We start from the raw sequence: 26,376 nt of genomic DNA, 5'->3' as shown, positions 1-26,376 counted from the left end.
CTTTATGAACAAACGACTCAACGGATTTTGATGAAACTTGACAGTAGTATTAAGTATCTATGTATATGCATCAGAATAAATATAGGCAACTTTTTATCCGGATGTGGCAATTAGCTCACAATAATATGTGATAAATACCCCCATAATATAAGACTCTTGATTTTTGTGTAATGATGATTTTTGTGTTGGAAAAGTGTCTTTATTAGTACACGTTGATTATTTTTTCTTGGATTGTTCTTATTTGTGTGTACGACTTTGAGAGCTGAATGTTGTAATAAATATCTGGCATTAAAAACCATAGATAAAAAGACATAATTTATCAGCTAAGCATAAAAAATCGCAATATCAACCCCATAAATTAAAACAAAAAACGCAATAAAAGATTCTAATTTCATTCTTCCACATACAATTCAAATACTTATGCCCATTAAAGCAATTCAACTTTATCATATAATAAATATTGCTTTTAAAATTAAGACATAAAGCAGTTTAAATCTCAATAAAATATGAAATAGGATTTTTATTCTTGAAATACCAATATTAATTCGTCTAGACCTTGCTTAGAGCATTGAAACAACTGAAGACGACAACGCCGTGCTTTCGTCTCTGCTAAAGGTTCCTGTCCTGATGTATGGATGTCTATGTGTGTGTCTTTTTCATGCTTGAGTTGGTCAATTCTGTCGTGTCCATTCGTAATGACATACTGATTTGTTCTCATGCCAGTTCCAGTCGGTTGATGCTCTAAGAGTCCCTATGTCAAAGTTCGTCCAACCATAAAAGTCATCTATCAAAGAATAATGTTTAGAAGAATATTCTTGATTCTTTTTTAACCCTCGATACATGAACTAAGTACCTAAAAAATGAAAAAACATTGCTTTGAGAAACTCTCAGATGGTTTGAATCTTATTTTCTTTTTCATGGAATATTATAACGCAATAAAGGGTTAGAACTGAAATTAAACGCTTTGAAAGTCTTTTTAGAATAGCAAACAAATATGATTTGTTGGATATGTAAATCTATGTAAGTATTTGACCTACAGAACTTAAGAAATAAATTCTTAAGTTTTCTTTTGAGGGATAATGTATACAATACGTTTGTTAATGTTTATTTCATTGGGAATAAGATGGCACATGTTTTTGAATTCCTTTACAATTTCTTAAAACTTATTTGAAATATATATTAAGAAGTATATTGAATCTATTGTTTTAGGTAACAACCATTTAAAGCTACACTAACCAAAACAACCAAACAATAAACTACACAGTTGTTTAATTTAAAAACAAAACTTATTATAAATTCCTGAAACTGCTGAAGGCAAACGACCCTGAAATCCAACTAAAAGTACTACGAATATTTCCAATAAGATTATTTTATTGGTTTTCGCCGTAATTTTATTGAAACCTACGTTGTCTGACCTCCTTCGACAAAATACGAGTGTAATTATCTAGACTGAAGCCCTTATGGTTTGTATCTATCCGAAATTACTGCCCTCTTACAAAAGGTGGTCATAAGGGTATGTTTCGGAAATAAGCCACTGTCGCAAGCGGTTCGTGACAGCCGTGTACGGTTAATGTGACAAAAGTCAACGTATGGGAGGAAAGTATTGTTCCCGAGGCACGCAATAGCGGCGCTGTGTTCGCTTTAAACGCATGGAACCTATGACAGGCATCAACTCATATTTTTTTCCGGAACTGAAATTAATGACCACTTTTATCATCAGGTGAGATAGTAGAAAAACGCACTCAGTCTAAACAATGGAAAAAAATACCCATTAGTCACGCGTAGCTGTCGCAAGTCTTACGCAACTACCGGCTGTAAGAAACGCCTGTATCCAAAAAGTACCTTAATAACTCATACAAAAGATCGCCATTACAGACCATTACAAAGACCATTGCCCTCCAAATCCTAGCCTACGTTATCTTTCAGTGAATCTAACAAGCGATGGATGCTTCAGGAGCAATGAGGCGTCTCTCATAGCCAGGCTTAATATAATGGCCTATAAAAATGTTGAAGAGCATTCACGAATTGGCGGTTGAGTTCCGGATTTTGATTATTAGGCTGGAATGGTTTAGGATTTTTTTCTAAGATTACAGACTGCTGTTAAGTGTTGTTAAAATACTAGGTACCTATATCTGCATTAAAAAAGTGTAACTGGTAGCTTGATGTGATCCCATCAAGATCCATATTTGTCTAACGTCTAACGGTTTAATATTTACACCTTGGTGTACTTTATGTACTGTATGAAGATGTTTAAAGAGAGTTATTTCAATTCGAAAATGATTTCCTCCATAAATATTACCAGTTATTTACAAACGCTCTATGTATGTACTACCTAAATGATAAATTCTCCCGTATCTAGCGCACAGCTTAGAGAAAATCCACTGAGTCATAATAACTAATGTGTATGGGAAAGCCATTAAAGCGGGCATAGTCGGCCATTTTCGGTAACCAACCTTACAGTGTAGATAGCAACCATTTTGAATTCGCATGCAATTTTGGAAATATCTTCGATAAAGCAAGAGGATATTGCTGATATTCAGGCGTATCTAGGCTGGTTTGATTACAGCTTTTAAGGCTTTGAAGATGGTTAAAGGCTCTGGTTTGTCATTTATAGAAACATTTTTTTTTGCATTTTTATCAGTCTGTTTCAGTCACAGATTTCAATAAACCTCTGAAATGGCTGGACCGGCTCCCACTGGCAGATAGCTGCTGAAATAAGGGTTAATAAATAGACCGTTTATTAACATCATATTTTCGATAAACGAAGGCTACTTTTTACTGTGGTGCAGGAAATAGTTCTTTTTTGAGTATCCACGGAGAACCACTAGTTTAAAATAAAATATCTCTGATTTTGATCAGTATGTGGTTAAACAAGAAAGCATGCAAGAAAACATGCCTCTATGATTATAGAGGTACTTTAGTTTGAGGAAAAAAATCCTCAAAAATATTTCGAGCCCGCTACTTTTCCCAACTTGCACCCCCGCATAACTTCAAAGATATTTCTCACGTGGCGCAAGTGAATTCTAATTGCATTTATTTGCACACCCGCGGTGTTGGCTCGTGGCTTCTTTGCGTGTGTGCGTGAGCCTTTGCTTGTGTTAATGAACTTTTGTGTTGCACTTGTATGAGCGTAATTTTGAATAGCTTTGTTGAGATTGTAGAGAGAAAGGGTTTGAAATGGCAAACGTTGGTACAGTCGCGTTTAAGATTGTGCCTTTTTTTAGTTGGCTGTAAAATGTAAACCTAATTAAAGGAAGGATTTGGCAAGTTCTGTAATAGGTAGACCTTATCAAAGAAGGAATTAGGTATGTTTATATTTATTTATGTGATGTTACTTAGTACGTATGGGACGACTGATACTTTAGTCAAATTATGTAGTATGTGCGGCCCGTAGAAACTCTTTCATGCACCAGGCTAATAACTACTCTATAGATTTTATTGATAAATGGGCTAGTTCATTTACTTTCCTTAGTTTAGCGCATTCAAATAAATAAACAAACTCTTAAGCTTTATAACAAAGAAGGTTTATTATAGCCCATAGATATGAAATACAGCTTTCAAAAATAATATTTTAAGCATTGTATTCACAACTCTATAAGGCACATTTCCAACAGAAATTGTTTTTCAACTGTTAATTAAAAAGGCATGGATCGGATCCGCCTTTATTGTAGTTAAAGTAACTTCATCAAAATATGTTAACGAGGTTTTAAAAGATTAAATATTGAACCGACGGGCTTACAAAATAATATTATTTTGAAAAGGAAAAATTGAAATGAAGGAAATATTGCGAGAACATTTTTGCTGTATGTGAAATCAATATTATGAGTTTGATTCCTGTGTATGTCGGACATATCGTTGAGTTTATTCTTTTGAAACATGAATTAATAAAATATAATATGTATGTATGTCATCTTCTACACGTGAACTACGAACTAAGAATACCCAAACTAATATTATAAAGCAGAAGAGTTGTATATCTGATCACTGCTAAAAATAATTACATAATTTTGGACAGTTCGTCTATCGAGAGATAGGCTACTTTTTATCCAGATGTCTGAAGTAGTCACAAGAGCAAATCCGTGATCGAGATCTAGTATTAAAAAGTGAATATGTAATAGGGAGCTGAAATGTATTCGTAATAAACCAATTTCTTAGGTATTTTAGACTGTGGATTAACCCGTTCAAGGTGAAAACCTATGCCATAGTTTACCAGCACTATAGGAATAATTTCTAAACATTTTAGATATTCTCCGTTCTTAGTAGTTTTATAGTAATAACACATTTAGTGCCTCGCGGTACATTCAACTACAGAATTCCAGCTATTAAAACATTTGCACATCGTATTGCTATCTTCACTATTATAATTTTAGTTTCCTTTGGTAGTATAGGCGGCGTAAGTAATGTAAGATTTAGTTTGTTTGTTACTCTTTCATAGTTAAATTACTGCATGGTTAACAATTTAAATAGCTTAGATTTTTGGTAAAGGTTTTAGGATGCTTGTTACTGGATAGGTAGCTAGTGCCTATATGATAAATGCTGTTATAAGCCAATACTTGTTGTAAGCCAGAAAAGTTTATGGGATAGAAAATTACCGCTCGCGCTTTTAACCGCATCACGGAACTAAATTCGTAAAAAAAACCGGCCAAGTGCGAGTCGGACTCGCGCGCGAAGGGTTCCGTACCAGAGCAAAAATGAGCAAAAAAATCACGTTTGTTGTGTAAAATATTTATTTTATTGTAGTTTTCAGTATTTGTTGTTAAAGCGGCTACAGAAATACATCATCTGTGAAAATTTCAGCTCTCTAACTATCACGGTTCATGAGATACAGCCTGGTGACAAACGGACGGACGGACGGACGGACGGACGGAGGAGCAAAAACAATAGGGTCCCGTTTTACCCTTTGGGTACGGAACCCTAAATAGTGATTATATATCCGTCGAGGAGTTTTTGTGAAAGAGTAACATATTGTCCACTTCATACTTTCACGGTTGTGATAAGTCATATTATTTTGATACAATTTTACAGCTGAGTGCACGAACATTTCACTTGAGACGCAGCTAACATCTAGTACCCAACTTTATAAATCCTAACACTAATTGCCGGATGGTGTTTTAGCAACTACTCTTTAATGGTTGACTGAGCAATTACAGAGTATGAGCATAGTGTTCTAAAGAGTCGTTTTCACGCCTAGGAAGCTAGAATTAGTTGGAGTAAGTGATTTAGTCAGCGTTTGAGGGTTATATTATCATTTCATTATGTCCCTTAGGTATGGGTTGGGATTTCCTCTGTGGTAAATGAAATGGACTGGGATTTAACAAGTAGCGGTATAGGCTTATAAATTGCTCCTGTGACTATAATGTTAGGTAATCTGATCTTTTCAACATCATTTTTAGGGTTCCGTACCTCAAAAGGAAAAAACGGAACCCTTATAGGATCACTTTGTTGTCCGTCTGTCTGTCTGTCTGTCTGTCTGTCAAGACCCTTTATCTCAAGAACGCGTGGACGTATCAAGCTGAAATTCACATGAAATACTCAGGTCTATTGTCCCTTTAAGCTGTGAAAATATCAAACTTCTAAGCCAAGCCAATCAAAAGATACAGCCAATTATGTCGATATTTTCAACAAATTTTGGACACTCGCAAAGGAATCAAAACCTACAGGATACTTCCCGTAAACTCAGAGTCTTGAAATTTGGCATGAAGCATTGTCATATAATGCAAATATAGGAAAAATTGCGAAAATCTCATTTTTTTAGTTATATAATATAAAAAAAATATTTCAATAAAATGAAACTTACTACCTTATTTCTCACGAACGAATAAAGATATCAAATTGAAATTTATACCAAATACCTAGGTCTATTGTCCCTTTAGGCAGTGAAAAAATCAAACTTCTAAGTTAACGCGATCAAAAGATACAGCAGTTATACCGACACCTTAGACGAATTTCCGTCACACGCTAGGGAATCAAAACCTACAAGGTACTTCCCGTGAACTCAGAATCTTGAAATTCGCCACGAAGCAGCGTTATATAGTACAGATAAAGGAAAAATTGCGAAAATGATAAATTTGAAGTTACATAAAATATTAAAATATTATTTTTGCTTACACGACATAAAATATATTTTTAATAATTATAAACTTACTACCTACCCTTTTTTACATGAACGCGTAGAGACATTAAAGTTGAAATTCATATCAAACACTTCTTAAATATAATTGCCTCTAAACTATGAAAAATTTTAAATCATTCAAAGGTTATTGGGCACCTTAGTATGGAAACTATACCCACGGCGGATACGAACGAAATATAGCACAGTATAATGATAAAGGCTCTGATTTACTATGGCATTAGTCGCATCTATGTGAACCATGGGAATCTAGAGAAAATCAGGTGTAAACATCAAATATTTTCCTCATTTCAATGGGGAATTTAAACGACCAAGTTTGACGGATTTGAGAATTTCTTTGTAGTGAAAGAGTATACTCGCCGTTTATTTCCATTGTCATCAGGTCAGGATCTGATGATGGAAATCCTGAGAAATCGAGGGCAACTATCAGAAATTGACAGTATGCATAGGATTAAAACTTGATTCTCAGATGTATGTCTGGTGATACTATCAAACAGTGAAAGTTTAGAGCTTACCTGATGATGGAGACGTGAGAAAGTCGAGAGAACTCTATGTATGTTTAAAAAAATAAAAGATCCCATAAGTAGTGAATTCTCATCACCTAAAATAAAATAAGCTCCAACACAAGGTTACGTTATAAATTGTAAAGGAGTTCCCATAACTATATCTGATCTTTGCTATCGATCCCACAATGGCAGTTAAACCTATCTATGTGGAAAGTCTTCGCCAATACGAATAAAATAAGCCCAAACACGTGGTAGTTGCAACATACCGTTCAGGAGTTCCCTCGACTCTCTGTAGTCTCCATAATCAAATCAGCTCCAAACCTTCACTGTTTACAAGTACCCTCAAAAATACACTCACATGTCTGGTTTTGACTCGATGCGTGACTACAATATTCAAGAGTTGCCCTCGATTTCTCAGGGTTTCCAGATCCTCATCAGAACCTGGTCATCCGAATTGGCATCTTCTTTCTTTATGAAAAGTCTTTAACAATAAAAACTAGCATTGCAACCTGTACAATCCTCTGAAACTGCTTGTCTTTTATATTTTTCAAACGATCCTGGACATTCGTCTCCATGGAATTTTAATAAAATATTTATATTCAAAGAAACGTCATACCATTCTCCACGATTTAAAACTACTTTGATTCATGTCCGCCACTTTTTACAAAGCGGGTGAGATATGCCCAATGACCTTTAAGACATAATTAGTTATTTTCAATCAGATTTCTGAATGATGACTATAAAATGTTGTATATAAATTACTTTAATAAAAAATAACTTTTACAAGGTACTGGCCTACTATTTTAGTTATATTATAAAATAAAAAATATTAACTATTTTGACTCTCACGAAATTACCATAACTATGATTGTTCTAAACTGAACGGTTGGCGCGAGACTCACTTTTTATCTATACAGGATTTGTACGGAACCCTCGGTGCGCGAGTCCGACTCGCACTTGGCCGGTTTATTCGAGTTGATGGTTCTTTAGATGACATTACAATCTGCCAGTGGTTTCACTCGCGTCCTGTAGATACTTTTATTATTATTATTCAAATGTATAAGCGATTATTGTCAAGTTTTCGCATGAAGGGCCAATTATCCCGGGTGTCACCATTGTGCGGACAGCCCCGAGGACACGGTGGACCACACAGTCCAGGTGTGCCCCGCATGGGAAGGGCACCGCCGGGTCCTCGTCGAGGCTTTGGGCGGCGGCGACCTCTCGCGTCCGGCCCTGGTTCAGGCCATGGTCCGGGGCGAGAGGGAATGGGATGCCGTCGCCTCCTTCTGCGAAGCGGTCATGCTTGAGAAGGAGGAGGCGGAACGCCAGAGAGTTCGCACCTCTCATCCCGGCCGCCGCGCTGGACCAGGTAGACACCATGGGCGCCGGGTGTCGCGAGATGACTCCCGGCCACCGTAGGCGTGGGTCTGTGGGCGGTGAGTTCGGGTGGCTCATCGTCCCTCTGTCTTTCTAGACGACAGACCCGTGTCGACGGCGCGCGTTGTTCCACGCGCTCCTCAAAGAGATGTCAGCAACCCCAGCGGGGCCCAGCAGGGCCAAGGCCTGCCGGGGCTGCGGGTTGTTCGAAAGAGATACCGCGGCCCTGGTACATAAAAGGCCTATGACGGAACACGACGATTTTAGTCAGTAAGAGTCTGACACTCCCTCACCGCTGCTAACCCACAGCGGGAGGGGTCATTTGATGATTTTACGTCGATAAAAAAAAAAAGGGCCAATTATATATAAAAATTTTGTTTTTGTTGTTGATTTAGTACGATGATATTTATTAGATAGTGTAATGTAATTGCTATGATGATCAGATCAATGATCTTGTCTCCAATTAACACATACAAAATATCACCTTTAGTCAAGTTGGCATATCGTCAATTTCCTTGAAGCGACAGGTGCCAGGGCGGCACTTTCAATCAGGTGGGCTGTTGCGGTTTGTTTGCCAAACATTAAACTGAAAATAAAGAAGTGTGACTCAGAGCTTTGATTTTATTGACAGTGCTCGAGTTGGATGAGGTTTGTAACGAAAGTAAGGTGAGTGTAAAGAGATCTCTTTCACATGATCATGTAGGATGTTATAACTTAATATTGTAATAAGATAATAATATAGCTAATACTCATAATGGATGCCGGTTATTATCTATGGAACAATATTTATGGTAAAATAGCAACAATTACTTGATCATAACATCGAATAATCGCAACTTGGTTTTAATTAGTATGTATTAATCATTATCTTCCAACTGTCCCAATTCTTTAAATATTTCCATTAAACACATTATACAATTATATTTTACAGTCACATTTATTTTTATCAAAATAAGTACATCACCCGCCGTCATCCCAAAATACATAGCAACACAATTTAAAGACACTCACACAAAAACGACTTTACAAATCAACATAAATATCCACACATGCTTAAAAAGCAGAATCACATCTTCAAAGACTTCGTATCTCGTTAAAGTCGATTAACTAATAAAACGAAATTCATTAGGGACACCTGAAAAAAGGACGTTAATGACAAATGCAAAAACGTTCCCGAGATATGGTGAGGCAAAAAGACTCCGACACTTGTCATATCGCACATGCGTGGCGGGGACTAGTCGCGCTATTATGTCTCTAGAGATGGGCTTTGTATGTCTTTTGGAAATGACGAACTTATATAAAGTTTGCAACAATAAAAAAATGGATTTGATAATATCACATGCAAAGTGTGTAATGAAAATAAAATTAGAATTGAATGTTCAACAAGATTAATGAATGTATAAAATCGCCAAACTTAATGGTGGCTCGCGACTATGTTCAGAGCACACGTACGCGCAACTGGGACCTCTGCCGTTGTTCCTTCTGAGTTAGTTCTTTTACGCCTAATAAACTTATACACACAAAATAAACAAAAAGACACAAAAAACACCACACATCATTAACCACCCATCAAACGAAACAGCAAAAATGCGAGCGCGTATTGATTTTTTATCCCCATTACTAATCACGCAACAAAAATTAGGGACTCGAGCAAAAAATGCCCCACACTTCATTCTCATATATCCCTTGTGTCACCTCCCTACTGTAATGCTGACAAATCGCCGGTGGTTTGTGCCCAGCCTGATGATTCATGTATATTGGCGCGAAGCCAGACACTCCCCACCAACCGATGTTTGGTCAAACATTTGACGTGGCAGAAATGTTTTATGGCCAACTATTTGAATGTAGGGAAGTTGTGCTGTTTGGGGGGTGTCATTGATTCTTGATTCTTGAGGGGCTCTGTTTGTATTGGCCAAAAATGTGGGTCAGCTGGTCAGTTGCTCATCTAATCGAATATAGTTAAGAATAAGGAATGATTGCTTGTAAGCTGTCTACAACACTTACTGGGTCACAAAATGACCTCTAGTGATACTTTTTGGGAGTACGAATATCTGTCAAAGGACTGCTAATGAACGATGACAAGGTTTAAAAAACTCAGAAGAATCTCAAGAACGAAAGCAACAGTCACAGCCGTGGTAAGCTCTGTTTAACCTTGACCAGTCACCAAACGGTTCCTTAGATACAAACCCCTCAATGGAGCCGAAAGAAACAAGCAAATCTATTACTCCCTTCTTAAGGTCTCCCAAAATAGTGTATAAATAAAATTATCAATCAATGTGATCATATGATACGTCTCCGTCAAGCCCACACTTCAACCCTTCCGTTATAGATGGCGCTGCCTTCTCAATTTCGGACACAACCCAAAATAAGTTAGGCGAAGTCCTTGTTTGGTAAATAGATTATTTCTATTTATAGCTTGGCAATTTCCTAATGTACATACATACTACAGATATTTTAGGATGAAAAATTAAGCTTATTATGCTACAGCAAAAGGAAAATTTATGAACTGCTAATAATATTGGACCAGCAATGGATGATCATTTTAAAAGAACAAAGGGCCAGAAACAGACAATTATGAAACTGGTAGGTATAAGCAAAGCAGTAGATAATAACAATACTTAAAGCTATGTAATAATATATCATGGCATAATAAAAAATAAATTAATAAAAATAATAGGGCAAACAATTTTCATTATGCATCTTAACCTTATACAATATTTCATAGAAAAACTACATACAACCAAATGAATTCATCAACAAAATTGATAAACAGCAGTCATCCTACAAGAATTCACAACAACCGTGTTTATTGTGAAGGTACAATTGTACTAGCAGACCTGCAAAAACAGAAATCAATTAGGAACGCAGACAATAGGGTCTGAACAAATAAAAAAAACAAATGATGATCACCTGCAAAAATAAATACACATAAAGAAACAAATGTAATCCATTTCATATTTCTCTTATGACGAAACTGGCTCTTTCCTGCGCGTTTTCTCGTGTCTTGAGGTAACTATTTCTAACATAATATTTATTTAATAAAATAATAAGTATAAAAATAAAAAGTAGCATAATATTTATATATGTATGTCATAATATACCTATAAGCTATGTTACTGCCAAGTTTCATTAAAATATCTTCAGTAGTTTTTGTGTGGCAAAGTGAGAAACAAACATACACATTCACCTTCTCGCTGTTTCGGTCATATCATAAGAGAACTAATTAACAAAGCTGAACAAGAGTAAATAAGACTATGTATGTATTAATCTAGATAAGATACCTCCACACCAAATCTCATCTCAATCGGTCTCACCGAATCACCAAAAAAACCTAACTTAGCAAATATGGCTCAAAAAAGTCGTTCATAAAAATTTCAGCTCCAAACTTTGACTTAGTAGGCGTACCTAGTATAACTTATAATTTACGTACACTCTTAAAGATAAAAGTTCAGGACAATGGGCTGTTAGGGAGATTTTTTGGCTTGAACTTACCAGAGTTATAGATGAAGTTGCTCCGTACAGCTTCCCAACGTCTTCAAAGGGGAAGACAGACTGATTTAAAAATAGTTTTCTAAATATAAACTCGGGTTTATTAAGGATTTTGGCCTCAAGTTCGTTTCGTTATTGAGAGAATGTTTGTGTGTTGTATTTTGGTGCGTATTTATTTAGTTTCGAAGATAGTATTAGAAACACATAGTATGTAAAGCTACCACTTCAATAAAGTCGAGAACATTGCAGTCCCAGAATTACATAAGTAAATGTTTGCATATAGGTACATACTTTTTTTTTTCTTTTTAACGACGTCAAAAATCGTCAAATGACCCCTCCTGCTGTGGGTTAGCAGCGGTGAGGGAGTGTCAGACTCTTACTGACTAAAAACCGTCGTGTTCCGTCATAGGCCTTTTATGTACCAGGGCCGCGGTATCTCTTTCGAACAACCCGCAGTGCATATTACATACTTGATAATTAATATTGCCTTTAAACATGATGTTAAAAACAAAAACATACGCAAACAGATTGCAATAAAAACATTTCCGAAAATGAATATCGTAATACAATATTAAAATCATCAGTAAGCTCTCTGTTGACCGTCCATGGACAATCTGATTTTAATTCCGTCGATATCGGCTCATTTCGATGTCAAAATGACCACGATTTGTCGTTCGTCCGTACAACGTGTTCGATGCTTGACAATCCTTTCAATTATGTAGTAATAAATCTGTAAGTAAGGATGTTTGTCTGTCTCTTATGTTTACACATAAAAATGGATGGACAAATTAAAGTTACATTAGCTATGGAGTTACATAGACACTTGATGATATGTAGATAGTAGGTGTAAAATGAAAGGCATAGAAAGGTGATGAAACTTTGTATAGCGAACCAATGACGGATCAGCTAATTGTGATGTTATTTGGTATAGAGACACCAACAAAAATGCAAAGGAAATCAAGAGCATTTTTGGAGGCTGTCTTTTTTAACTTGAACAACAATAAATAACGAAATTACGATACTTCTAAACGGGGATAAAACCGCGGATAACAACTAGTATGTAAATAAGCAGGACTGACAAGCAGTGGCGTGTCTGATGATATGGGAGTTCGCGAGAGTATGTCAAGTGGGTACACCAGATCATGAGATATAACTTAATGTACTATACGTCATGTTTTGGGGAATTTATTTACGTTAATATTGGGGTAATTGACCTTAATTTAGAGAGTTTTACCAAGTGGTGTTAGATACAAGATTAGGAAGGCAGTCAATCCATATCTAAAGGATAAGGATGTAAGAAAAACTATGTTACTAAGAAATGTATAAATATTTTTTAAGATAAACATAAATGGTTGGAGCGCTCAAAACATGTTTTTAACAAAAGCATAACATGGATGTATGAAGTAGTTTAAGTAGAGAGGTATAGTTAGAATTATAGATAATATAAATAAATAGCAAACAATATAAAGTAGACTATTAAAAATATTCAGGACGCTATGTTAAAGATCTATGACTTTTCAACCGCGCACGACCTAGGTATTTATCAAAGTAGTTTATTGAATTTGAATAATTTAATTTCTGTAAATATAAATACTGAATTCTATAGTATTGTTTCTATATTTACAACGGTCCTCATTATACCAATAATTATGTTAATAATCTAAAAAAGTTTATTCAACAACAAAATTAATTTTGTCCTTTCCTGTGAAATAAAATTTTTCAATATATTTTCCGATTTTAATATAAAACTCGGAGTAAAAATTTTAATTAAAATCTAAATCGGGATGCTCAGTAGTCGTGTACGACTGAATTAATATAAGAAATGGCAAAAATGGAAGGTAATGTCAGTTTAAATACAGGATTATTTTTTAGCAAGATAAAGGAAATGAAACTTCCTTGATTTGTATCAATCGATGAATACTACTTAGTTCTAATAAATAACCTTTTAACAAATCAATCGAAAGAGAGCAATGATGTAAAAGTCGAAACATAATTTGCTCAATAACTATTATTTATATATTACTAGCTCCCGCCCGCGGCTTTGCCCGCGTAGAGTTTGGTTATATCACGTTTCCAAGAGAATTCTTCAAAAGTCCGGGATAAAAACTATCCTATGTTTTTTCTCAAGGTCAACTCTATCTCTGTACCTTTTATTCAAATCAGTTCAGTGGTTTAGAGGCGAAAACGTAACAGACAGACAGGCATACAGAGTTACTTTCGCATTATTTTATCGTTATTACTTTAACTAACATTCTAAACTGATCATCAAAGCCAAATAATTTCTCGAAGACCGTCCAAAACTCGTTCCAAAATTATGCGTAAATGACAGATTTTCTTTAGAAATAACATTTTCGGAATTTAGTTTAGTAAACCTCAGGATTGCAGATGTCGAGACGAAACAGATTCTTTGACCAGCCCTACTTGGCCGACAACTTTGTAACATTTTGATTTAACGTCTTCAATTAATGTGGAGTTCCAGGGGTCTACTTTCACTGGTCTTTTAAATATTCTAATAAAATCACTACGAGATAACTTTCGCAGAGTTTTAAGCCTTTGAGAATGAGAAAGTTGAAAGGGTAGCGCATGGGAACCCTTTAGAAGTTGCGACGTAATTGATCACGGCCATTTCAATTTGAGATATCGTATCATTCTGATTGATTTGCTCGCGTTAAACTTTCCCTCTCGATTCCTGAAGTGGATGCAAAATTTAATATCTGGTTAAAAGGCCCATTCGTTTCGATGGCGATTTCAATTTGCTGAGTGTCCAAATTATTTTTGTCGTGATTTATGGCGCTGTTTTGAGATAAATTGATACCATCGGGATCTTTCTGATTAACTTTTACGTTGGTTATTCCGACTGTTGTAATCAATTCAAGGATAAGAAAAGAGGACACGATTTATTCCTGCTTCATCAACCACCAAAATAAACATTTCATAATATTAAGAAATCATTCTACCACATGATGTTGCAAGTGACAAGATCGTAGCTTTTTCAACTCGACTGAACGACCGCAAGATAAACGCAGATCAGTCAGTCTTCACAAAAATATTATTTAAACAGACCACATCATTAGATCAAAGCATGTTTAACTGTTGACTACATACGAGTTTACTACCATATGACCGACCTCAGATTTATAGTATTATCCTGTTTATGCTTCAATAAGTTTGCTGCTTGGCTGAACAGACTTGAATCTTTGCCCGTTTTCAGTGCACTGTGTATGACGAAGCAAACCAGTGTGATCCTGACCGCCGTCGAGGTAGGACGCGCGTCCCCTTTCCGAGTTGTGTTACGAAAATAGTAACGTCTATTTGATGGTTATCTATATTTGTATATGAAGTGAAAGTGACTAGTACATTGTTTAGTGTAACTTTAAATACAGTGAATTGTACAGTTGAGTCCAGTTTTAAGTGATTTTTTGGACAGGATTTTCTGAACGAAATGTGAGTGTTTTCTTTATCTTTTGCTTATGAATGAAATCGGATTAAGGAAAATAATATTTAGGGTCTTGATTTAATTAAAATTGCGTTTGTTTGAAGATACGAATTTGTGAAGATATCGTCGTTTCTGAGTTTGGGAAAGATATACAAAACAATTGGCTTCGCTCTAATTAATATAAATTAATGAGTTTGGGGTAGCTTGTTTATCTTTACTGTTATTATAGCACTTTATGGTGTTTTAAGACAGTAAATTATTTAAAGTGCAAAAACACCTAATCATGAATATTACATAACACGCAATTTTGACAACAATTTTTACCCCTTTGAATTTAAATCAAAAATGAAGGAATTACGATGCATGCATAATAGGAGTTTTCAAAGAAAATTCCAATAAGCATGCCGGGGTAAACAAGATTTATCGGATGCAAATGTATTTGAAAATATTCATGAAAATACTGTTCAAAGGCCTTCGTAGACTTCGTACATAGATTGACGAGAGAGTTCAAAGTTAGAGCCGAAGTGTCGTGAGTTTCAACGAAAATTGATTTGACACATTTATTAATGGTGACATAATTTCTATTTGAAATATGATTATTAGCAAAGTTTTAGGGTAAGTAATTGGTTTTTGTTTTAAAAGTGATTAGTTGCATACATTGTGGGAATAGCTTTTTTTTATTGAGGATTAAGTTTCAGTGTGAACTTAACAAGATCTATTCATAAATCTTTTTGTTCTATAATTATGATTAAGTTGTTTAAAGTTTTACAGTTTCTTGGTCCAATATTACAAAAAATATCTAGAATTGGGTACCTTTGGTACCTTGATTACTTAGTAACTCTTACTGAAGTAACTTATTATTAGGTAGATATTGCTATTTCATTATAAGAAAGTCTCTTGGAATTTGTTTACTTTTACTCTATCAAAAAAACCTGGATAAAAAATCTCTATATAGTAGCATTTCTTCTGTATAAATGCAAAGTATCTGTTAGATAAGATTATCTAAGTAGCTTTATAATGTAGATTTCCTTAACTGTGTATTACTTAACGCTAAGTAACTTTAAATAAAGACAACTTATAAACATTTATTATATAAGATTATTCTTTGACTACGAGTACAAATTAATTACTCTTAGACATTTCTTAGAAGAAATAATCTTATTAGTACAGTTCCAAGTACCTAAATGCTTTAAGATCACAAGTTTTATCCTTTTACTGTGAGCTATAAAAACTAATAACAAAGAGAATCGTAACAGACTAGCTGTTTTCAGCGGTTTTACCACTGTTTTAACAGAACTACTTCCTGAACTCATATCTAGAATAACCTGTGTTTTGTTCTGTTGCATATTGCTGTAAAATGCCCGATATTGCTGTAAAATTTCATCATCCTATAACAATATTCCTACTAATATTATAAATGCTAAAGTAGCTCGGTCTGTCTGTCTGTTACGCTTTCACGTCTAAACCACTGAACTGATTTTAATAAAATTTGGTACAGAGAGATAGAGTTGACCTTGAGAAAGAACATAGGATAGTTTTTACTGTTACGAATAATCGCAGCAAAAATCGTTTTGACGACATATCGATTTACGCCCTTGCCACGAGTGACCCTCGGCAACAATTCGATTTTTATGATTGGAACAAATTGTATGGAACAGATTGTTATCAAAATGTAATCAAAGTTGATAAATTACTTTTTGGGGAATTAATTTCTAGTCCTTACTAATATTATAAATGGGAAAGTGAGTTTGTTTGTTTGTTTGTTCCGCTTTCACGCCGTAACTACTGAACCGATTGCTTTGAAATTTTGCAGACGTAAAGTTAGAAGTCCGGATTAAATAATAGGGTACTTTTTATCCCGAAAAAAATAGATATTCCCGAGGGAAAACAAAAATATTGTTTGCTTGATGGATGGATTGTAGATGGCGCTGTGTGTCCAATATAACCGAATTCCACGCGGGCGAAGCCGCGGGCGGAAAGCTAGTAATATATAACTCAATTTGTTCAATTCAAAATGTGGTGTGGTAGCTTTAATCAATTGAACGTTTACGATTTCTATCTAAAGAACGACTGCACCAAGTTTGGCAATCTTTATTGGCACTAATTTTCAAACTGACTAAAGACTGACAGAACATAAAAAACATACCAGCATAGTGACAGTAAGAGTACACTACAAACTAAACTGTCAGCCGATAGTTGACCCCGTAGTTAGACGGTCTGATACCGGCTACATACATGATCTTTGTAACGTGCGTAATACCATTCATCTTCATACTGATTTGTAAGCCCAAGCAAACTATCGGTCAACTAAAAGTTTGCAGTGTGATCTTAGCACAATATAAAACAACAACGATGATATCCCTCGACAAATTAAAAAGTACACCCAAAACAAATAAAATACTAGTACAAATACAAACAAACAGCGCTACAGCAATTATTACGAAAATACGAACATAAACATGGTTCCTAACAATTAATATTAACGATGTTTTCAAAATTGATACTCGCGAATAATGTGTCTAACTACCATTAGCAAGAATTTAGGTGCAAACGTACATAGTTCAGAAATTATTAATGTTTGTATTCGTCCTAACGGGTTCCTGGAATAGTTATAATTGTAATAACTGTTGTAAATGTATCGATATTTTCAGTATGTATTTTTTCCATATTTTACATGTAATGATGGTGAAATCGTATCTAATGATTAACTATTAGCACTGAAAGAGTGTAAGTAGAAAAGTGTCCTTTTTCAGGCTAAATGTAAATCGGTTCAGTAGTTTTGGAGTGAAAGTGCGGTAGACAGAGATACGTTCGTATAATATTAAATTAAGGATTGCCATTGGTATGCGCTAAACAAATGACGACTAGCATACAATTTTAAGTGCAGGAGGTGTTGTCGATGTACTGCTATAGAAAGGATTAATATTGGTATGTACCAAAACAAATGACGACTAGCGCAAAAGTTTAAGTGCTCAAGATGTTGTAGCTGTGCTGCTATATTATTATTAAAAGTAGGATCTTGACGTATGTATGAGTTCGCAGCTATATTTTTTACAGTTGTAGCTGGTTCAATGTAAAGGCCAAGGAGTAAAAATAGATGCAGTACCAAAGATTGCACATACTCTCTACTACACAAAACGATAAATTCATTCTGTTAATTTCTTTTAAATACACTATAAGTGAAATGACCGCAGATCCTTTACAGTTTGAACCTTGCAGAATTTACTTAGTCGCGACACACGACTGTTATTTCATTCGCATAAGTACTACGAAGCATTTATCTCCAAAATGCATAATTTAGCCACATTAAAATTTAAGCTGGAGATATGCAAATTATTCACATACATTCTCCAACTAATTAAATGAATATAGATTCATACAGAATTTCATTATCGTTGCTAAATCCGTACGGACTTCAAAGTTCGGATTTAACCGGAATTAGTATTAATTTGCACGTTTAGAAGTATAAAATAGTAGTTCACTGTATAAATTAAGAACCAGGAATAATAAAAAGATACAAAGTCATTTATTCAAAGTAAGCTGAAAAACAGCAGTTTTTGAAGGTCACAACTCCGAAATGCCCGCCCACACACTCACCACTTCCTATGTTTCTTTGCTTAGAAAAAGAAGTGGTGGAATAAACTCCACAGCACATTTTTCAAAGAAAACAGTTGTTTTAGGAAAGATGGACGTTTATCTGGTCGATGAAAATAGGCTTTATTAGGACAAAAATCATAGTGCATAAGCCGATGTGCAAACACGTGCAGTTTCTACATAAGGTAAGAACACGGAAAAACATTTTTTATATGCGAACTAATTTTTTGTTTTTATACCTATAAGTCTCAAATCATATTCATGGCTATATTCATTCTATTAAACTGTTACGCAACTTTTTGCTCTACACAAAATAAATTGATTATGGTTTCAAAATTCTATTATTTCAAAACGTATTGTTCTTATAGAAACAAAGTTTAAATGAATACACCTTTGTTTACGAAATTGTTGGCAATTAAATAAAACAAATGAACCATTTTGCCGTAATTGGTTATCATTCCTTTCAATTCTGCTATTTTCGGTTTTGTGTTCATTTTAATACTTAAATTGAATTAGGATTGTTGTTATTAGGTCAAGTGAAATACAAAATAATAACATTTTGTGTTCTTCTTAAGGTGTCTACACACCAATTTTGACACCTTTAGATTACTATTTTAATTATTTAGCTTTAATATAAAAGCCCATTTCAGCATAAAATAAGTAAGTCCAACTTCGAAAACTCCGCCATTCTCCGCGATTATACACGATCCATAAACAGCTACAAGTTACGAGTACACTCGACCGCAAAAAAACTGTGTCATCTCTCAAACGCCAAAACATTGTATGTCAAATATATCTTACGCCACAAACAGTAGACGTAAAATGATTTCCTCAAAGCTGTTTAGCATAAAGAGCGATTGAGGTAAACAATCCGGTTTTCAGTAAACATAAAAAGAGCACGTCATCCGCCATTTTGTTTAACAGTCATTGCCAATTTCTGGCGAAAACGTTAAAATTACTTTCAGCCCCTTTTGGGGCTAAAAGAAAATAAATTGTGTCGGCTCCTTGTCATAAACAGTAAAGGTCAATGGACGGCTGTTACTTCTTTTTTACATTCTGATGTTTGATTGAGGTTTTTAAAGCGACTTAAAAAAGCTTATTTTCTTTGTTTATGTAACACGATGTTTTCGTTCGGCGAGAAATTTTAACCTAAATTTTTCCACAATTTTTTTGCTCAACTACGTCGAAGTAAAAAGAAGGGTTATGTTTTGAAGTGTATGTATGTAGTTACGTCATGTGTTCCACTGTAGCGCCTAAACTATTCTGTCAGCCAGTTTTGATGTATGAGGTGTCAATCGACTCGTTACTTTGGTCCGGGTGACATATAGGCTATATTTTCTCTTGTATGTTACAGTTTATTTACATAGTTTGTGGTCGATATTATATGCAGATAAAACATAGTCAATAAAATTTAGGAACAATTAAATAGATATCTATTTGCGTAACGTACGTTCAATGACGTATACCTTGTTTTTTTTGGTCCAGAGGCTTAAGAGATCAATAATTTCTTAGTATTACTTATATGGCTGATTTAACGCCTTAATAAGACTTCAGGACTATTTCTTGGTATTTATAAGAGTAGACATATACACACGCTGACGTCACACTTGTCAACGCTCCTACATCTCTTAGAAGCTTGATGTATGGTATTATCAAATCTCTAAGATGTGATTTAATTTAACAATTTTTCTAGAGATGTACCTACTAAAAGTTTTCTGACTATTTGTTGAAAGATAGAGGTAGATCTACAGGCACCCCATTAAAATTTTACCAAGTACCAACAGAACGCTAAGTGAGTATTTGTGAGTTAAAGCCTCAGGATGCCAGAAAAACCGCGAGTTACCGCTAGTTTTTTTATACATCGAATAGGTTAATCAACACCAAAACAATATCAAACTCAATTTTTCCACATTTTTGACAAACAAACTCCTGTTATTTCACGCTCAATATTTATTTTCATACGTGGTCAGGTTAACTACGTGGCAACATGGAACGCACCAGTCCTCAGGGTACAGTCGATCAATATGTCACTATTTGCTAACAATTACTATATTTAATCTAGCACACGTTATGTGTTGGTTCGTCGGTTTAACGGCTTTTGGGGAAACGCTGCAATAAATTTAGTAATTGGGGAATATGGTTAACGCAATTTTTTTGTTGGTTTTAGCTCAAATGTGTATAGATGGTATGATTTTATTTAGCAAACAAAGATTATACTGATTCCAGTTTTAACTGAACGCAGCTGAGTAGCTATCAATGTTCTACATAAAACGACAGCCTATCTGACCTCTTCAAGACAGTTACCCGGGCAACCCGATACTCTTTGGTACGAGTGGTCTTCCGTTCTCCGAATAAGTCATTATTCAAATAGACGCTTATTTAAATAGGCCTAAAAATAACTGTAAACAACGTTATATTTCCTGTTTTTGGTACAATAATAACCAGGAAATATCAAAGGATTGCCTCGTTGTCCCTTTTCCGTGGCTTCCAGAGATCTTAAGCCTTTTGCAAGCCAATTTGTGTTATGTAAACCAACCATTTGCCGTCCTCACCACACGAGGAAAAGTCTTAGAATAAACAACGTATAAACAATAAAATGATAAAATATGAAGAGTATTTCAAGAGAATTGAGACCTTTAGTTTAGAATTTGGTTTTTGAATTTGTGGCTTTGAGATTTTACTCATAACTGCCTTTTTGAATTATGCAATCTATATCGGCCAAATATCCTGGTATTTTAATTTTTCATATTTTTGTTCGTAATCCTCGAATTGTCCCGGAACTGAAATACCTGTCTCTAGCAACCCTAAAACAAATACGTCAATAAGTATACCTATAAATACCTAAAGGTATATATAACAAAAGCCACATGTTTCTACATCATTCACTGTTCGACTCTTCAACGTATTGACATCCCCTCCCTCTTGAGCGCGAGAATGTAAAACGTTTGTGAAGTATAGTATGGCAAGTATAGATAGGTTTGCTATACTTCTGTAGTATACTATACTATGGTATGGGATGTTGAGAGTTGGTGATGGTGATTTTGTTTGTAATATGTACGTAATGTAGGTGGATATTAGAGGTATATATAATTTAATTGTCTTTTGTGCATGACAGTTACCACTTATGTGCAATCTACCGTACTCACATCTCATAAGATTCATGCGTTCTTCACCAGGCCTCTTTCCCTAAGTTTTACTTTCAAAATGGTTTTAGCTTATTTATTTAAACTTCATATACAAAAAATGGTACACTCACTGGCAGACTCAATGCCAAAAAGCTTATCAAAGAGTAGCTTTATGTAAAATGCATTTAAGTAAAAGATTTACACATACTTTTTCAAATTAATTAATAATAAAAAAAAATAAGTGTTACTTACCCATAAAAGATCAATTTCAAATTAAACATCGAACATAATAGATGCAGCGTCAAACTAATCAGCGCCTACATTTGGCAGTTCGCCCATTAAGACCCGATAGGACACCGTGTTTAGTGTCGTTCTAACTTCATTGTCAGTCAGTAGGGATCCTAGTGAATTGTGTCCTAAATTTACGACCGTTTTCCAACTGAGATACAGATGTGTGTTCCTTTACATTGGTGTCAGTAGTAAGCTTGATTTGTGATTTCGGAATTCCGGATACTGAATTGCTGTTGTATTTAGCAATAGATAGATACGTAGTGTAATGTGATAGTTTATTTATTGTTCTGAGATAAGCTTTTGGAGCAAAATGTTGATTATAATCAAAATTAATAAAGTTACGGTATACTTGTAAGCCTAGATTGCTAAGAAGCAACGGAAATTGTTACCTAGTAACTATTTAGAAATCTGTTCCTAAGTATAAGCTATAAGTAAACTAGGAGATTATTGATAAATTCATGTAAGTTTTACCACACATGAGATTATAATTACTAAGAACTCCTGAGCTAACACATACTTAGATAATGTGCATGTACTTTTACACACATAACTTTGCCTCACCCTCTTTCGTGTGATAGACCATCTTCTTATAACTAAGAGGTACACGGTTATTTTTTCCTTAACGAATTATATACTTAAATTAATCTACTAGCTTTCTGTCAAATACATTACAACTTTGATCCCTTGCCAAGTTTTGGAAAATTTATCAGAATTAAAACAAGCGCTAAGTCAAGACTTATTTAGCGCCCGAAATTTTTGAACACGAAAGATTAACGAGTTGTTTTCCTGAACCACTGGGAAGACAAATGGTTTTAGCATTAAGTAAGCACATTAAATAAGGCTGACCATGCGAGTTTAACGGCCTTTCCAATATTGTATCTATCTATAGATTTGTTCTCTAGAGATAGAATTTGCACATTGGCCTCGTACAATTAATGTCTATCTTTCGTAAGCGTAACACGGAAAGATTAAAATTGTGAAGGGCCGTAAGTTTACTATACACAAGTTAAGTGGTTTTGTTATCAAATAAATGTAACTAAGTGTATCTATTTAAATACGCTAATAGTTCCATATCCTACTAACCAGGCAAAAATCTTAACGTTTCTTAGTACCTGTCAGAGCCCTGCCACCTGTAGGTACCAATCAAATAGCTAGCCCTTTGATTAAACAACGTCTTTCAATCACTCGTCACTTTCACAAAGCAGTCCGAAGTCTGGAAGTTGACGGTGTTACACCCCCGTGCCTGGGAGGACGCGTAAAGGCTACCGAATGCTACTCAGTAGCTGTCATTGTTACAATTTCACGTCAGAGGCAGTCAAGTGGATTTGAGAAAACTTTGACATCTGGTTTCATTTGGTGATTAAACCTGCAGCTTAGTCGATTACAAGAAGAAGGTGAAAACCAAATGAAAGTGCGGCCAATAGTTACAAAGTGCAAACAGACAGAATAGGACTATTTGCAAACAGTGATAACTACTTGAATGTGTTGTTTCATTACAATATAACTACTGTATCCAAAACATTAATCGATTCACTTTATTCACAAGTTTCTAGATTTTTCATAAAGTTCAGAATCACATCATAGTGCCACGCAATTTCACTTCACATCATATGATATTTCACATTGGTGAACCGCCATAATAACTGAGTTACATCACTCTTCTTCGCAATATGGATAGCAATATTGGATTCTTGATACGGCCTCATATCGATCTGTATAAACGAAGGTATAAGGACAGCTAGTATAATAATATAACGTGGTTTCACCCGCGTGTTGAAGAAACTCTCAGGTCTCACACGAGGATAAAAAGTAGTCCTTTCTTAGAGTATAGATAGTCTGTGTACCAAATTATATTTAAACAAGAAAACATTTAATATATCTACACTAAAATAAAGCTGAAGTTGAGACTAAACGAAGATTACTAAAATGAGCTGAGCTGAGTTTACTTCCGATCTCAAGACTTACTAGACCACTTTGAAAAAAACTTTCAGTAGGTATTTGCTAGCCCATTTATCGAGGACCACTATTGGTTACTTTCTATCCGGGTGCACGGAGTATAAAAACAACAAGGCGATACTTAAACTGCCCTAAAGAGAGGTCTATTTTAAGACTATCACAAGACCAAAATACATTTACGTTAAATAATATAATACACAGCAAAGTACAGTCTTAGTTCCATCGTGTCCCGAGTGGTTACTATATGCCTCCAGTTATGCAAAGTTAAGTTTATACCTACATAATCCCTTGGTGGCGACATGGTAAACCCTATCCATCCGTTATATATTGACACCATAGCGAGACTGAAGTTTGAATGATGATTCTGCTAATATAATCGTAACTAGATGTTTCCCACGGGTAGAAACCAGCGTCCTGGGGGAACGACTTCCTGTACCTGGATAAAAAGTAGCCTAAGTAGTCCTTTAATCACGTGAGAGGATTTCTCAAAGGAACAATTTTAATTTATTGCTTCCTTTGTCCAATAAAATGCATTTCATCACTTTTGACTTACCGATTGAAGCTGCTTACGAATTTAAAGTGCAGTGATAAAATATTGACCGAATTGCATAACTATAAAATAAAATACTACTTGATTGAACGCAACATGAAAAGCAAAAACCGTTAAATTCAAAAGACCATTTAAATTATAATACCAGTATCGTATGATTCAGACCGAAATTCTTTGTTCACTTCAATGGCTGACAATACAAAAGGAACGGCTACGTTTGAGCTTTTCTCAACTTTGCCAGTAGAACCCTATTGAAGTAGTGATTTTTTTCTCGATATTTCGAGTAGAAAAAGATGTGGATATTTTGCTTGTATCGATTATGGATTTGGGTGAGCCTCTCGATAATCTGTGGCTGTTTGATGGTATGAAATGGGCTGTGAGTAAGGAGATTAATTTAGTAGATGCTAAGTACGGTTTGAAGGTTATTTTTAGATAATTCTATTTATTACATACCTATTAGCTGGCGTGATGTACCGTATCAAAACTGTATGAAATCTACAGAATAGGTAGTTTTTGTGCTTATAGCAAATATAATGTAAACACAGTGGTGTTAAAATTTATTTTAATGATATAGTGACAATTTTACCTTCTCTTAAATCATAATAAGTAACTGGCAAAAAAGGTGCCCGGCAACAGCTATCAGTCAAGCAAAAACTCTGTTATGGATGAATAAAAATATTCAAGGTCTAATGTATATTCATGCCAAATTGAATCTTAATAATGCGACCTGATTTAGCTAAGTTGTGACTTGAAAAGGTAACAAATGTTCATAAAAGATGAACCCAGATAAAAATAGACAGACTTACTTTCACATTTAATTAGAATTCTCAGTCCAAATATTATTCTTTACACAAGCTTTATTCATACATACACCTTAAGATAACTTTGTACTTTTATTACTTAAAGTTACACATAATATATTTCTTTATCTTTTCTCACCGAAATTGCTTTTCTGTTTATCTGTGTTGTTGATTCCTTTTTCGTTTATCTTTTGTGTTGAAATTTAATTTTGTGCGTTTGTTTATTTATTCAATCTACCGAAACTATTCCAAGTGGGTATAGTGTCGCATTGTCAACCCTTATCAGTTGTATATTGTAAGTGTTGGTATTAAGTTAAAAGATTTTTGCGGGCTTCAAAATTGTTCTTGGAATATCTATTTTTTATTGCAGTCTGTGCAATTTTGTTTGGTGTTGATGAAATGGGTGGCTTATTGGTGACGATAAAAATCCGTTGCGAAAATATTATTGAAAGAAATATTGTTTTTTTTTTTCACGTCAGTGTTTTCAATGATACTTGTAATACCGATGTCTGTATCAATCATTCTGAGTTGTTTGTTAGATCACTTGATAACCAAGATATCTTTTATTAAAGGATTTTGTAAAAACTCTATACTGATTGCCAAAAAAACTGTACGAACACAAAATTATCGCGATCGCTTATTTCTTATTCACCTTTTAGATTTCATCCCTTACAAGTCTGTGACACAAAAACAGAATGTATAATCTTAGTGCGGAATAACATTACGAAGATTCTAGAACGGTGTTACTACCAATTGTAGACGCCATTTGTTTTTCTGACCTCCCTTAGGGTCATCTTGAGATTAAATTGAAAGCTTTAACCCGTAATTTGTAGGCAGTAGGGTACTGGCTAAATTATAGTTTTAGGTAATGTAGAATTGGGATAGGAGTTGAAAATGGGCTTGCGATGTTACTGTTTTTCTCTCACGTTGTTTTTCAAAATGAGGTGTTGATTTTCGTTTGTTTTACTCACTACTGACTGAAGGTAAGATGTGTGCTTACCTATAGGTACATTTGTTTGAGTTTGAGTTATGTACATGGATAGTTATAGCAAATTACTCAATCATCAAAATGCTTTTTAAATTCTCAAAAAATCTATTTTTCCTTCACCACAATTGAAATAA

The 26,376-nt window shown here is 34.7% G+C and overlaps 1 protein-coding gene across 4 annotated transcripts in view; it reads left to right on the top strand.

Moving 5' to 3' along the window:
* Positions 1 to 14,739: 14,739 nt before the first annotated feature.
* Positions 14,740 to 26,376, top strand: part of Grip (Glutamate receptor interacting protein) — a 278,531-nt gene continuing 266,894 nt past the window's right edge. For all 4 annotated transcript variants that reach the window (XM_021326289.3, XM_021326288.3, XM_021326293.3 and 1 more), the window contains exon 1: positions 14,740 to 14,946. The gene's annotated coding sequence lies outside the window, so the exon portion shown is untranslated. The remainder of the gene's footprint in view (positions 14,947 to 26,376) is intronic.

The sequence above is a fragment of the Helicoverpa armigera genome, chromosome 4 (genome assembly GCF_030705265.1).
Source record: "Helicoverpa armigera isolate CAAS_96S chromosome 4, ASM3070526v1, whole genome shotgun sequence".
In the NCBI taxonomy this organism is placed as follows: Eukaryota; Metazoa; Arthropoda; class Insecta; order Lepidoptera; family Noctuidae; genus Helicoverpa; species Helicoverpa armigera.
The sequence above is the reverse complement of the archived record's forward strand: the minus strand, read 5'-3'. Positions and strand labels throughout refer to the sequence as shown.